The following is a 16282-nucleotide window of genomic DNA, read 5'->3' on the forward strand; positions in this document are numbered from 1 at the left end:
TGTTAATTTGTCTAATTGTCTTTGAGCCTCTGAAAATGGAGGACTGTTTATAAAAAATGTGTCTTAATTCATTGAATGCAACACACTTAAATTACAGCTGGACGTTTGCACATCAGTCACATCTTGATTATAGTGTCAAATATTTTGTGGTGGTGCACAGAGGCAAACTATGAACAAACGTGTTTTTTGCCACCAAATGATGTCCATAACTCTAACACCCATTACTGATGATAATACAACTCTGTTACTGTTACAACTTCATTTAATAAAGTGCATGAGATCAGAAACACAACACATAAAGTATCAGAACATGGCTCATCAAATTTGATTACAATACAACTAGTATGTAAGTTGACAAAATACATATAAATACTTCAGAGACACAATCCTTCCCTGAGATTAATGAGCACATATTTTCACATTTATAAAACCTCATTCGAGCCCAAAAACTGAAATCGTTTATTTTTATGTGAATGACATCATGATTTAAAGACTGTGGGTCAGTGAAGAGAAACAGCAACGTGCTCTGTTCTGTTCATCTGGATGTAGCGTTTTCAGTGGACATTTCGTCACTGATCCAAGTGACTTCTTCAGTCAGTCGATAAATTATGATGTAAATTTATAATATGAATTCTTGTCGCATACTTGATTTTGTAATAATATCTTATGATTTGACAAATTGGAGTTGATTCATTATCACTTGCCTCACTTAATAGACCAGAGAACGCTACCACAACTAGAAACCAGGGTTACACTACTTTCCACTGGAGAAAAGCTGGAAAAGGGTAGATATATATTCTTGGGAATATAGTTTGATTCAAAGGTTAGAGCACATTAATAAAGTTGAGAAAAATGTAAATGAGATTTTAAATATAATTAGATAGAGGGCAGCTTTAAAAATGTATATATAGCATTAGTAAGATTAGATGTGGATAAAGTGGATAGGATGCAGGCCAAGGCACTGCGTCTCTGCTGTGGGATAATGAGATCTTTGGGTGCTGTTGATGTGGACATGGGAGGCAACAGCAGCTAAAATTTACTGGGCTTCACTTACAGGTTACAGAGATTTCCATCCAGACGAAAAGCATCTTAACTGGGAGAGAGAAAGGGCAAGGAGGAGTTGTTTTGAGTGGAACGATGAGATCACCAACCGTGTTTATACCTCCTACTCATCTCTGCAGATATTGAGGACGGACATTCAGCAAAATACAGCCTTGCAACAATAACATAAAGACAACTGTAATGTCTGCGAGCATGGGGCAAAACAGAACCACAGGTCCTCACTGGCTGGACAAGCACACACACTCATTTATATCATTTCTCAATAACTGTTTCCAGTTGGACCAGCTTCTACATATATCACACAGACACATGTTACAGCATGAGTGCATGTTTTTAACATATAAGTGTAACAATATTTGAATCCTTTAATCACCCATCAGATCTTCATTTCTGGATCATCCATTCAACCAAGTCATTGACAGCACTGCTCTGACACAAAGTCATAGTAGTATATGCACCCTGCTCTCTGCCTTCCTTCCTATTTTAAAACAGTTTGTTTTCTTGTCCACCGTTAAAGCGTTTCAGAAAATTGCATCTATTTTAATCAGTGATGTGTAAAATAGCTGAGCAAATATTTTTAGTGTTAAAATTCAGTTAATGAAAAATGTAAACTTGATAAATAAGATTTGATTCATCAGATAAAAGCACGACAAGTTAAACTTTGTGCACTCAACGCCTCATAGTATCGTGCACCACCACTCCAGAGGAGTAGATGGCGATAATACACTGTGGTCTACAGGAACCAGGGAAGAAAAGATCAAATCCATGGTTTACAGTTTTTTCCGAATGCCTAAACCCAAACTGTGATTCCTGTAGCACAATTTCTAAAACTATTCAGACTTATAGCAAAACCACTCACTGAGTTTGCAAAACTAAAAGCACAAAAACTGCTTTGCACTCAGTTTGCAATTTTGTAACACACACTTTGCAAAACTGTAGGCACAATTCACTGCACAACACTCACTTGAAGTTTGGATCCCTCCATGCTTATGGATCTATGACAGAAGTATGAGCTCAAACTGACATGGCCTACCTTGTGCACAGAGAAAGCAAACGCCAGATGTGTTTTGTATTCATACCATCAGTGTGCAGTTGGCGCATTGTGTGCTTAGTAGATGATGGCTTGTGTGTACTGTTTGATACGGAAACACCATTTTTACGAAGGTGTGAAGAGTTAATCTAGCTGTGTTTGCTTTTGCAAGAGAACTACAATGTTTTGATGATTGGGTGACAGGTTTTCTTATTTGTGTGAAGAGTTTTGCAAAATTAGCCAATAGTTGCAAAAAAAGGGCTTAAGCAATCAGAAAAAACTGTAACACTAATTTGCCAACTGTCTGGCACACTTCCACATGTGAAAACTGTTTTAGATAAGTAGTCCACTTTGCAGTCAGCCTAAGCACTATAAACAGGCCACAGGTAAGCTGTCCATGTGGAGTACAATGGAAGGAGCAGTAAGAGCGAGAAGAGTGAGAATCAGAGGAGGCCGAGGGAGAGGACGTGGAGGTGAAGAAGTTGGAGGAAGAGGACGTGGAGGTGAAGAAGTTGGAGGAAGAGGACGTGGAGGTGAAGAGGTTGGAGGAAGAGGACGTGGAGGAGCAAGAAGAGGACGAGGAGGGGAAAGAGGAAGGGTAAGAAGAGTACGAAACAGAATAAGTGATGACACCAGAGCTACAATAGTGGACCATGTCATCAACCATGGGATGACCCTGAGGGAAGCTGGCCAACGTGTTCAGCCTAAACTGAGCCGCTACACTGTGGCAAGCATCATTGGGACATTTCGAAATGAGAATCGGTAAGTACTTTGTAGCACTGCCATACTCTAATGGGAAACACAACAGTACCATACATGCAAAAATACTGAAATTGTTACTTTACAGAATTGCTAGACGTCCAGATGTTGGGGGCAGAGGCAGAATGTTCACTCCAGAGCAAGAGACCCATATAGTGAACATGGTGATTGCCAATAATGCAATAAGACTGCGTGAAATACAGCAGCGCATAATGGATGATGACACCATCTTTCAAAATATACACAGTGCAAGCATTTCTACACTAAGTCGTGTACTTGCGCGCCACAGAATAAGAATGAAGCAAATTTACAGAGTTCCTTCGAGAGGAACACAGAACGTGTAAAGCAACTGCGATATGACTATGTGCAGGTAAGCTAGTGTCATTGGTTCTGAAATTGGAAGTGCATACTGTAGTGCTGTGCATGGGCCTGATGTGTTGCATTTGTTTTGTCTTGTCCAGAGAGTGATGGAACTAGAAGCAGATGCAATGGGACATGAGCTACTTTTTGTAGATGAGGCCGGTTTTAACCTCAGTAAAACCAGGAGACGTGGCAGGACCATTATTGGACACCGTGCCATCATCAATGTCCCAGGACAACGTGGTGGTAACATAACCATGTGTGCAGCTATAAGCCAAAATGGTGTTGTTCACCATCATGCAACCATAGGCCCATACAACACTGCACACATTATTGCATTCCTGGACACCTTGCATGACATGCTCACTGTTCAGAGACCAGAGCAGACCCGATATGTCATCATATGGGACAATGTTAGTTTCCATAGGGCTGCTTTGGTCCGCAACTGGTTTACAGACCATCCATCCTTCATGGCACTCAACCTCCCTCCATACTCTCCATTCTTGAATCCCATCAAGGAGTTCTTCTCTGCCTGGCGCTGGAAAGTGTATGACCGTCATCCTCATCAACAGGTAGCCCTTTTACAGGCAATGGAGGAGGCATGTGGAGATATTGACCAGGCATCATGTCAGGCCTGGATACGGCATTCAAGGAGATATTTTCCCCGGTGCCTTGGACTGGAGGATGTCGCATGCAATGTGGACGAAATTTTGTGGCCGGACCCAGAAAGACGACATGATGTAGGCTGATTGTCTTTTTTTTTTCCTTTTATTTGTGGAATTCCTATTTTGTGTTCTGACTTTGTCTTGGTTTTGATGAGTGTGAATGAACACCAATACTTGATGTTTGGATCCTTGTATGTTTACATGACACTATGACAAAGGTGTGACCTCAAATTGACATCTGTACACAGAGAAAGCAAAAGCCAGATGTGTTTTGTATTCATACCATCAGTGTGCAGTTGGCGCATTGTGTGCTTAGTAGATGATGGCTTGTGTGTACTGTTTGATACGAAAACACCATTTTTACAAAGGTGTGAGGGGTTAATCTAGCTGTGTTCGCTTTTGCAAGAGAACTACAATGTTTTGGTGATTGGGTGACAGGTTTTCTTATTTGTGTGAAGAGTTTTGCAAAATTAGCCAATAGTTGCAAAAAAAGGGCTTAAGCAATCAGAAAAAACTGTAACTAATGAGTAGTGATGGGCAAATGAAGCTTTCTGAAGCACTGACGCTTGTATTGAAAAACGGTTCATTACTCGATGCTTTTCAGCACAGTCTCTCTGGTGACATCTGGTGGCCACAAATATGAAGAGCAGCTTGAATCTACAAAATAAAACCAACTGCTTCATAATGATTGAGAGTGGAATTCTGTCTGATATTGGGCCACCGTTGTGTTGCTTTAAACATGTAATTTTTAGTCTGAAAAAATTGTTGTTTATTTATTTAATAAATAATTTTGATCAATAAATGTTCCTTGTTTAAACGAGCGACATGGTGTGGTCTTTCTTTACTTGTGACTTCTTGATACAACACATTATGGAGTATGCTTCTGCTGTGAGGTCCTGCCTTCATGTACTTATGCATTTATTTAATCACTGGACAGGTGGACAGGTATGTTCATAAATAATATTATATTATATTTTTCCTTATGCATATTTTTTGACCTGGGGGTAGAATTGATTGTGAACTGAAAGGGAAAATGCTTATGAACTTGCAAAGTAAAATCACGATAGGTAACCCTTTTTCATTTTTATTTAAAAAGAGAATTTGTCCCACTGTGCGATGGCCGAGGCTGTTTCTTTTCGTGGACATATTTTCTCCTGCTTTAAAAAAAAAATCCTCTCACATGGTACAGAAGAGGCTGGAGTGCACGGAAACTGGTAGAGAACCAGGTGAATAAACAAATTAAATTGCAGCACATTTTGTAGAATAACTTCTAAAGTTATTTAATAATATTTATATTATACAAAGCAGATTTTTGACATTCTAAGTTTTTCACCTTTTCAGATAAATAAACACGCACAAAACAGAAGCAAACAACAGGAACACAAAGCTGGCAAACCCAACCAAAACTGACCATAATCAACTCAAAATACCTCCACACTACAGAACCTCCTCTTCCTCGCTGGCTCCTTATCTCTCAGTAGAATGATCAGTGGTTTGCTCTCTCGCCATCAAAACACTCCACAAATCCGTCGAAATCACTTCCTGATAAAGCACTGAATCAGTTACGTTCTAAATGAAGCTTCGGACGTCACTGATCACGTGACTCTGGCCAAACGAAGCAAGCCTCGACACAGCGCTTCTGAAGCATGTTGGTGGTTTGTTTTTTTTGACACTTCAAGCCGGTGTTCGGCGTTGGTGTTGTGCGCATGTGCCGCGTCTGCGCAGGGTAGGATGTTTTTTCAGGTAGGATGGATTCCCAGAACATGTGTCATCACTACTTTTGAAGTCGCGTTTACAGCAACCGTACCGTGCACCACACCAGACAGTTTCACGAAAGGCCGGAAAGTAAATTCAAAGTCTTTGTTTGTCTGTTACATTCGGACTGCACCACTGACTGGATACATTATTTTGAAACACCTGCATTATTATCATTATTAGGCCATATTTAAATAACAAAATAACTTAAAGCAAAATTGGGAAACATAAAGTCTGAAACAAGTCTTTATATTAAGGGCCATCAGTCAAACAATACTGTTTGCTCTGGGTCTAAACAGCGCGTTTTGTGTGAAGTCTGCTTTTGCGCATGCGGCCGCTTTGAGGGTTCACACAGGAGCGCGTTTGCTGTCACATTTTATTTGTAGTGTGAACAAGCAGACAAAAAAAAAAAATCGGATTTGATCAAAAAATCGGAATTGAGCATTAAGATCTGCAGTGTGAACGTAGCCTTAGTCATCGACTGTTCCGTCCTGCCGTGTACTATATAGTCATACATGCTGTAGATGTGTGACTGTCACAGACGTCATTTTTAGACAGTTCTAAAAGTAAAGTCAGAAAATAATCTTTTCTTTTTTTAAATGGAGTGGCTCAACAGCTGCAGTAATCATTGCCATGTTGCTATCCTGGAAGTCTCATTTTGGATTTCAAAGTAAAAACAATTAAATAGCAAACTTCTAAATAAAGACCTGGATCTTTTTCTCCCTCACACGAAGCTCCTTTTAAGCATGTCTTTGTAAAATCCTGTGCATGGTTTGGTTTCTGTTCCTTTATGTTATTGATATGTTATGTCTTAATTTGCATTGCTTTTGACCTCTTGGGGCCACCATAGAAAGCCCTATATGAGCTTTTTAGTTTATGTATTTTTTTTTTTATTTAAAAAAAAACAATCTTCACCCTCCAGGGCCAGTTTAGGATCACAGTTAATCCAACGCCATGCATGTCTTTGGACTGTTTGAGGAAACCCTGCAAAACTACCCAGTGAACACACCTACAAACATGGAAAGAACATGCAGACTCCACATAGAAGGGCTCCAAACAGCAGGTGGATTAAAATCCTGGAACCTGAATAAACCAGGAAATAAATGAATATTTTCCTATTTTGTCTTTAAACATTTCTGTTTCTGTTGTTTCTTTGTTAAATATGACTGTGAAAAGGACCAGGACCCGACACACTGTTCCGTGTGGCAGATTTGATTGTTTCTGGATTCAGCACTCACACATCTGACAGCTTTCCAGCAGTCTCACACTCCTGTGATCTCCTGTGAAATAACACTTTAGGTGACAGTGCTAATGTCTGTTTTGTATTTAAGTTAATAAACTGTTTAGCAAATGTTCTTGTAGCCATTTGATTTCAGGATTGTCAACTAAATATTATGCTATATACCCTCAGAGTGGATATAGTGGATGTAGCTCAGTTGGTAGAGCAGGTCGCCTATTAATTGGAAGGTTGGTGGTTCAAAGACTATGTATGCTGAATGTTTGATAGACAACAACACATACATAGAAAGAGCATTGAAAAAATGTTCTTGGGTGAAAGAGGCAAATTTGAGTACTCAGATTAGAATAAGAAATGGTCCATTTACCATTTACACACCAAACTGCCACCCAGGTCAGTGTGTCCCAGGGCAGCTGTGGCTACAATGTAGCTTGCCATTGCCAGTGTGTGAGTGTGTGAATGACTGAATGTAGTGTAAAGCGCTTTGGGGTCCTTAGGGACTGAGTAAAAGCACTATACAAGGCCATTTACCATTTTTACAATCAGAGCAGCCCCTTCCTCCAGAGGATGTTTTGATGGCGATCCCTCATTTGTGAAGTCCATCAGTATGTTTCTGCCTGTTCAGTCTGCACCCAGACCAAGTCATTGAGCTCACCACCTGCTGGTTTACTGTTCCCCACAGCTGTGATCCTACATCATGGTAGATTTCCTCACTAACCTCCAGGTAAAGTCACCAGTTTTTCCAAGGCTGTGTATTTTGTTTCTCTACCAAAGCTTCCTTCAGCCTTAGAGACCTCTCAGCTTTTCACAGATCACATCTTCATGTTACACAGAATCTCTGGTGACATTGCCTTGAACTGAGGACCCCAGTTCAACCCCAGTTTGACTAATGGTCAAACAAAGAGGACCAACCAGGAATTGGAGGCCACCCTCACTGTGTGTTCTAATCAAACCCATCAACTTAGAGCTTGCACCTGGCCTGTGCCAAATACCTCCAACATTTGATGACCTTCTCTGCGACTGGATTATTCCTGTTTGAGGCTTTACTGGAGTATCATTTTTTCCAGGCCAACAAAGTGAGTTCTCTGTTCTTTCTGTCCAGCATCACCTTTGACATTGCCACCAAGGTGGACCTGCATAAAACTATGGAGCAGAACAAGCTTACGGTGATTGGATCTCGGCCCTCATCTACACTCCAGGTCAGAAAGTTACTTCCAAAACTATCCCATTGAGGACCAAATCCCCCAAAACGTCTCACAATTACATTAGTCCATTTGGGATCAAGTCACTCATCAACCCATCACTGTCCACCTTAAGCTCTCCAGAAATGTGACAGTTCACAATATGTTCCACATCTCCAGTTCAGTCCAGTCCACTGTTCACTCTTGGTGATATGCTTCTGTCAAAATAAATATGTGGGAGCACAATTAGCTGAGCTTTCTCTCTGACCCCAGTATTTGTCTCGAAATTCAGGTATTCATCTGGAAAGTTCTGCAAATTCAAACTCAATCTCTCACCACTGTATTGCTGTGTTTGCAATATGTCACCAGCACCGAAGAATATTTAGTAGGTGAATCATTTCTTTGCAATGTGTCCTTTATATTGAGGCTAATTCTGCTAACTTTTATGTAGTTTTCATTCATCTAGAAATTACAGATCACATTTCTCCAATATTGCATTTCATACTTCTCTTACACAACTTCTCTAAGATCGTGGATCATGCTTGCTAGATGGAAAAAAAGCTTTTCCATAATAAAACTTGAACTCTACAAGTGAGAGATTGAGGAAGATTAAAATCCGAAGATTGGGAAGATGATTGGACTTTCGATTTTGATTTTTTTTTTCTTAAAAAAGCAGCATAAATAGTAAGAGTTTTGCATTTCTGAAGCAGGGAAGGAGAGAAGAAGTCTCAGGTCCAGTACCAAAGAAATGTGGTAAGAAGAAATATATATGGTCACAAAACTGACATCATTAACAGATGAATTTCTTTTGTACTAACCCAAGCTTCTAGCTGACACTTTAATTCAGCTGTGTTGGAGTAGGGATGCATCTAAAAGCTGCAGGACAGTAGGTCTCGAAGAGTGGAGTTGGACACCCCTGCATTATGCCATACAATTTTCTTTGTGAAGGTCACTGTTATTCATTTATTTATTTAAACTGTGGAAATTTTGTTTGACAACAAAATGTAATCATAGCCATGCTAAATGAATAAACGTGTTCTGTGTAAAATAAGATGGACTTCAAAATTCATACGCGTTGGGGAAAAACCTTTAAGACTTTACACAGGTTGGTGGTTAAGCCCTTGCTGCTCCTTAGTGAACCCCAAGTTGTTCTCTGATGTCGGAGTGTGAATGTGTTTGAAGGCTAGAAAAACTTCCTTCCATACATATAAGTGAGTGAGGCGCTGTATGAAGCCCTTTGAGTGCTCTAGTAGAGTAGAAGAGCACGATAGAATATCCAAACACTGAGTGCAGAATACTTCCATAATATTAAACCGGGGCAGATGCTCGAAGCTTACTATGTTGATTATTTGTGCTCAGATCATTTCGTGATAGAAATGGAGCTTTTAAAATGATAAGGCATTATTAGAGAACTAAAGTATCTGTTAGTGATATCATGTGACAATCCAGTGTTTGAAAATATTTATTATAAAAAATGTAGATGACTTTAAACCCTCCAGTGCTGGTTTTGGTATAGCTGAGGTGTTAGCATAGCTTAAAAAACATACTGATTAATTAATGATCATAGACCAAAAAACGCATGTACTCCTCACACGTCAGGCTTTCAAACTGAAATAAATCAAAGAAGTTAAACTCTTGAAATACTGCTGTAGACGGGAGTCTTGAAACTATAACTGGCTTAATGTGTTTAAATGTTCTAACATACTGTATATGCTTTTATGTAGAATCCAAATAAAAAAGGATTAAAGTGAATAAATAAAAGCTTAATGTAAAATTATTTAATTTTCTTTGTGAGTGACGGTGTTGGCAGCAGGTGATCATGTCCGTGCGTTTGTTTGTCCGTGCAGATCTTTAAATGTCCAAACCAGAATGTTAAAGCAGACCCTGAAGTTAATGGGGAGTTTGTACAGCCTATCTAATATAAAACATATTAAGTTAAAACACTTAGACACGAGAAATGAGAAGAAAATACAGAGCGGTTATTGTTACAGATAAAGCTCCTGAGGTCTGAGGGCCTACGTGCACCAGCAGCAGAACGTATCAGACCAGTCACAGTTAAAATAACACAAAGGTTACAGAAAGGTTTTTATTTCTAAATTATTTGAGCTTTGAGCCATTGATGAACTGCAGCACTTTCTCCAGAATTTACACATTAAACATCTTAACCTACTTTTAGTTGCTTTACTTGGTCCTTGTGTGTTGATCGCGACTGTGCACAAGCTTTTTCCTTATTGCTGCCTCCCTAAAACACTCTGTGACTGGTTGCTTGTCTTGAAAAGTGCAACATTAATAAATTTGGCTTACTTTAAACCTCCTCAAAACAAACAACCTAAAGAAATCAAACCTTCAACACTAATTATGAACCATGAAAACCAAAAACAGCTGCCACAGTAATGTTGGTTTTATGGACCCATGTTGGTGGATTTTAATTTATTTATTTATTAACACAGTTCAGAGGTTACAGAGATGCACTTGTGCGAAGTCGTCTAAAGATCTTTTCATGGTACGCAGAGTTTTGCAGACCCGGTTTAGTTAAATCAAAGATGGTGGCAGCGTGTGTGTGTGTGTGTAGGACACAGTCAGCAGGAGTTCAGGGGGAAGATATTTACTCTTATTATTTATTTAAGATATTTACTGAGCTGCTGTAACTCTCTGTCTGGTCTCAGCCATGATGATGGAGCTCGTTTTCCAAACCTTGTATCTGTTTAACCTGTTTAACCTCTGCATCCTCCATCTGCTGTCCTCCAGACGCCTTTTAGGACCTGGGACATGTTTCCAGCTTCCAGATGTGTAAAAATACATCCCAAAGAAAAGCTCAGGTCTCAGGAGGAAACATAGTTTGTTTGTTCTCCTGTAACATTCAAGGTCAAAGGTCACATAAAACTGTCAGGCGTTGGGAAAACTAATGATCTTCTACTGCTGCCACCTGCTGGCTGTTATCATGCAGTGACTGATGCCGCTATCTATTTACACACAGTGCATACATTCGGCGGCCACTTTATTAGGTATACCTGGCTAGTCCCATGTTGAGATTCCTTTTTTCTTCTGAGATATTTAAATTCTTCATGGCACTGATTCAACAAACTACTGGAAACATTCCTCACAGATTCTGGTCCATATTAAAATGACTGCATCACACAGCTGCTGCAGATTTGTCCATGATGTGGATCTCCTGTTAAAACCACCTCCTAAGATGATCTGTTGGACTGAGATCTGGTGACTGTGGAGGCCATTGGAGTATTTCTGTGAACTCATTGTTATGTTCAAGAAATTAGTTTGAGATGATTTGATTTTTTGACATGGTGCTTTATCCAGCTGGAAGCAGCCACCAGACGACACTGTGGTTATAAAATGATGCACGCAGTCAGTTAGAATACTTCAGCAGGCTGTGGGCTTTGAACAGTCCTCAGTATGGGGTCCAAAATGTGCCATTAAAATATCCCCTGACCAATACACCACCAACGAACTGTTACTTCTCCCTTCTGCAGAAGCAACAGGATCATGCTTCTGCAAAACTCATCAGACCTGTGCTGTAACGCCGCAGTTACCCTCAGTTTAAATCTCTAAAAAGTTAATTTTTCAGCAGATTCTGGTTTATGTGAGTCATCTTCTTCCTTTTCAGAGCAGAATGGCAGGAATATAAAAAGGTTCTCAATTTGAACTTCACTGGATCCACTTCATCATGTCTATATGCCAAAGGGTTGAGTTCTGCCGTGTGATTGGCTGTTTAGATATCTCTGCACCTACTCAGTGGTTTAACCAGCAGTTTAATAGGTGTGCCGAATAAAGTGGCACACCTATTTAGGAGGACTCACAGAGGATGGATTTGTTGTGTCAGTTTGTGTCAGTTTATGTTGTTGTTTTTTTTTTTATCTATATAAAACAACAACAGACTCAGGGTTCCTACCAGCTGAACAGCAGCTGGAGGCAGCGTTGAGCAGATGAACCTGCTCGCTGACTTTCTCTCGCTTTGACTTTGAAACTGTAACGAGAGACACGATTTACAGATTAATTTTCATTACTGTAAAGATCATTACTGATTACTGTTACACTTTAGTGCCAGTAGAGGGCAGCACCGCACCATGGTTTATTCTTGGGCAGCTGTGCGAGAGTTGCTGACTTTCCCTACAAACTGCACCAGGTCTGTTAAATCAACTTATCATTAAAAACCAGAGTTCATTCATATGACCACAACCTTCCACCGGGGGGCGCTTTAACATAAACACACATGTCAGTTTTTATTAAAGACAATATCACCAGCATGCTCAGAAGAACTCAACACATTTTACATAAAGACAGTTGTGAAAGTTGTGAAAGTGAAATTGTTCCTCCTGCTTTTAGTTTGTGGCTGAAGTTAACCTGTGTGTTGTCTTTGTTATCTGCTCTGAAGAGGACTGAAGTGTGTTTGGGTTCAACACAACAACTCACGTTTTCCATCAGACATCTTTGTGAAACCCACAGAAGCACACGAGAAGATCAAGTGAGACCCAAGTTTATTGAACCTGCAGAGAAACCAGATCACTGTGGAGACGACAGCACACTTAGAAATAACATATAAATAACAGCAAAGTTACTGAAGACATGAAACTTGGATTACACCTACATTTTAGTTACATAACATTTATTATTGTTTATGTATAAATGATGTCTTGGTCATGCTTTTATTCTGAAAGACCTGGTGAAGAAAATATTCTTTTTTAATATAAAAAATCTAAAAACTAGTTTAAGAAAGTTAAATTTTTCCAGCTTCTTTATAAAAGAAAGAATAATAATAACTCTCCATTTAACTTTCTGCCCTCAGAGGTTGTGTGAGGTTTCCTTCATGAGGAGAAGAAACAGAATATAAACCAGTGTGTTTACAGTGAGTGTGTCAGGTCTGAGCTGCTGTGGGGACCAGTTAGAGAGCAGCAGCTGGATCCCAGTGGTTGGACTGGTGGACGACTTCAGTGAGGAGTAGATGACATTTGGCTCTGGTAGAAACTCTGCACACACAAACACACAGGAGGAGAATATAAGCACAAAGCAGAGCCTCTCTGTTCTCTTTATATACAGCAAAGCATCAGGACACGTCAGTGAACGCATCACAGTTACAATAATATAACTTGGATCACATAACATATTGAACTTTGGACACATTTTCTGCTGATATATGACGAGTATATGAACAGTATCAGATCACACAGCATCTGCAACTTCGCTCAGAACCTTAATACTGCTGCTATCACTCTGAGCCCTGATGGAGAAAGAGTAGCAGCTGTACAAAAACAAAACTGAGGTAATAGTCTTTGGCGCCAAAGAAAAACGATTACAGGTCACCAGAGAACTTCAATCTATACATCTAAAAACCACAAACCAGGCGAGAAATTTGGGTGTAGTGATGGATGCAGACCTAAACTTAGAAAAACACATTAAGACAATAACAAAGTCAGCTTACTATCACCTCAAGAATATATCAAGGATAAAAGATCTGATGTCTCAACAGGACCTGGAAAAACTAGTCCATGCATTCATCTTTAGTAGGCTTGATTACTGTAACAGCATCTTTACAGGTCTACCTAAAAAATCAGTCAGACAACTACAGCTCATTCAGAACTCTGCTGCTCGAGTCCTCACTAAGACCAAAAAAGTGGACCACATCAGTCCAGCTCTGAGGTCTTTACACTGGCTGCCTGTCCGTCAGAGGATAGACTTTAAAGTTCTGATGCTGGCCTATAAAGCTCTGAATGGTTTAGGACCAAAATACATCAATGACCTCCTGACCCAGTATGAACCTTCCAGATCCCTCAGGTCATCTGGATCCGGTCTTTTATCAGTTCCCAGAGTCAGAACCAGACACGGAGAAGCTGCATTCAGCTTTTATGCTCCTTATATCTGGAACAAACTCCCAGAAAGCCTCAGATCAGCTGAAACACTCAGTTTATTTAAATCCAGGTTGAAGACTCACCTGTTCTCAGCTGCATTTGAATAAAGCACCAAATCCACACTTTAAGCTTAAATTTCAAAACTTACATTTAACTACTGATTTTATCTGTTTTGATTTTATATACTGTTGTTTGTTTGTTTGTTTGTTTGTTTGTTTGTTAATTAGTTAGTTAGTTTATTTGCTTGTTTTATTCAATTTTAAATCATGCTTTTTATTTGTTCTTGTTTCTAATGTCTCTGTAAAGCACTTTGAATCACCTTGTTGTTGAATTGTGCTATACAAATAAACTTGCCTTGCCTTGCCTTACCTCTGAGCTCTCGTCTCTCTGATGATGAACGTGATGTGTTCACTTCTCCCTGCTGAGCAGACTCCAGCTCCATTACTGTCTGAAACACACATGGAGGACGTCAGTGCAGGCAGCACAGTCTCTGAAATAACCTCAGTAGTATCTATAACACAAAAAGGTTTGTTGAACATTTTTTCTCTACAGTGCAAAAACTGTGAGATGACTCGTGACTCGTGGCTGGTCTGACTCATAGAAACATGATTACAGATCAGGAACGTGTTTCTCATCAAAGCCGTCAATCATCAAAAACTTGTAAAACCATCTGACCGATCCTGTCAGGAGGCTACATCTGCAAAACTACAAAATGAGCCACATAAAGAAAGTCAAATCCAAAAGACCAACACAGCTGAATAGATCAGGTTGATATTTACTGTTTGTATAGAAATTATAAACCACTCAGAGTGTTTTTTATTGTCTCTTTATCTCTGCAGTAGAACCTGGCAGTGAGCCTGAGTTAATCAGAAACCAGAAGCTGGATGATCACAGAGTCATTTCTGATAAGTGCAGGTGGACAAACACTAAACACAGCATTTACTGTAAAGGTCACCCAACAAAACATAATAACAGCAAAGCGACTTGTGATCATTTGTCAAAGTTGTCAGAGTTTAAAGGACAGTCTGGATTCTGCAAACCTCCTTAAAGTTAGAAAATAAACACACACCAGCACAGCCGACAGGAAGGACGACTTTCAATGAAAACTACATGTAAAAATTTTAATATGATAAAAAAGCTGCTGAACTGGAAGCTCAGCTTCCTGTTCATGAACTTTAAGACTTCAGGCATGTTGTCTCGTTGCATTTTTGGACGTTGCCCGATGTCCTGCTGGCATAAAATAAACACACTCTGAGAGTTTCCAACTTGACCAAACAGATGTTTCCATACAATGATTATTATGGATATATTATTTCTGACTTTCTCTGTCTGCTGTGTTTCCTGGATTTGTGAGCAAACACAAGAAAAAAGTGCAGTCTGTCCTTGTTGAGTTTCTTAGTTTGATTCAGTGAGAAGAGTCTGGAAGAGGAGCTCAGGAGGAGCAGGAAGGAGGAGGGAGGAGCAGGAAATAGCAGTAGTTTCACTTTGTCAAAAGGAGGACTGCAGCTCACCTGTGGACTCCACCATGATTGTTTGAGTGAGTGAAAATTCATTTACTTCTTTCTTTAACCAGGTTTGTCACACAGTTCTCTTATTCAGCCTTTAAACAGACAGATCTGAGTCTACAGTTTAAAACACAGCGAATACAACGTGATGATGGGAAATGTGGAGCACTGCCTTCATGATTTAAATCTGGGGTCAAGCAGGGCCCGAAACTGGTGCTTTATAATAAATATGATGATAATAAGAACTGAATTACACATTCAAACGCAGAGCTCCTGCTGTAACCTTCACTCTCTAGGTTTTTCCTTTTCTTCACTCATCTCAGATTTCTGGCACAAACACGTCGCAAACAACATGAGTGATACTGGTGTTGGTATCTGATTCATATCAGCATGATGGGATTGATGCTTTAGTTTGTTTCTAAAGGAAACGTGTCTCCACATGTTCCCTGTTTTGATCTTTACCTGTCCTGTGATCATGTGACAAAAGGCCTGAGAAAATAAATTTAAGCTGCAGCGAGTGAGAAAGAGGAACACGAGGAGGTGCATTGAGGTACCTCCACACCATGGAGCTGAGTGGAAAACAGAGCAAACAGTGATGTGTTTGCTTCAAATTCTCTGCTGTGGCAAAACCACCGACCTCAGACATGAAGCCTGAAAGCAAAGCTCCAGTTTGATTTGAAAAGCCTGTTTAAAAACAAGCTAGCCCTCTTTAGCACGCTGTTGCACTCAAGCAACAAATGTTTGGTGATTATGCTGTGCTTTAAAGTTTTTTTTCTTTATGTTGTGACACCAACACCTCAGTGTTGAGTAAAATGATGCGTAGCAGAGAGTTTGACCTTTGACCCGAGGATGGAGCACTCCTTCCAG

At 39.8% G+C, this 16282-nt stretch overlaps 1 protein-coding gene across 3 annotated transcripts in view; it reads left to right on the plus strand.

Moving 5' to 3' along the window:
- The window catches only part of LOC309695373 (programmed cell death 1 ligand 1-like), a 241112-nt gene that overhangs the window by 71819 nt on the left and 153011 nt on the right, over positions 1-16282 (plus strand). For 2 of the 3 annotated variants that reach the window (XM_082515980.1, XM_082515981.1), the window contains exon 1: positions 15404-15447. The exons of the other annotated variant lie outside the window; for it this stretch is intronic. The gene's annotated coding sequence lies outside the window, so the exon portion shown is untranslated. Of the gene's footprint in view, positions 1-15403; positions 15448-16282 lie in introns of those variants that run through there. 3 annotated transcript variants of the gene reach the window in all.

Source organism: Aulonocara stuartgranti (assembly GCF_965226115.1).
Source record: "Aulonocara stuartgranti genome assembly, chromosome: 3".
In the NCBI taxonomy this organism is placed as follows: Eukaryota; Metazoa; Chordata; class Actinopteri; order Cichliformes; family Cichlidae; genus Aulonocara; species Aulonocara stuartgranti.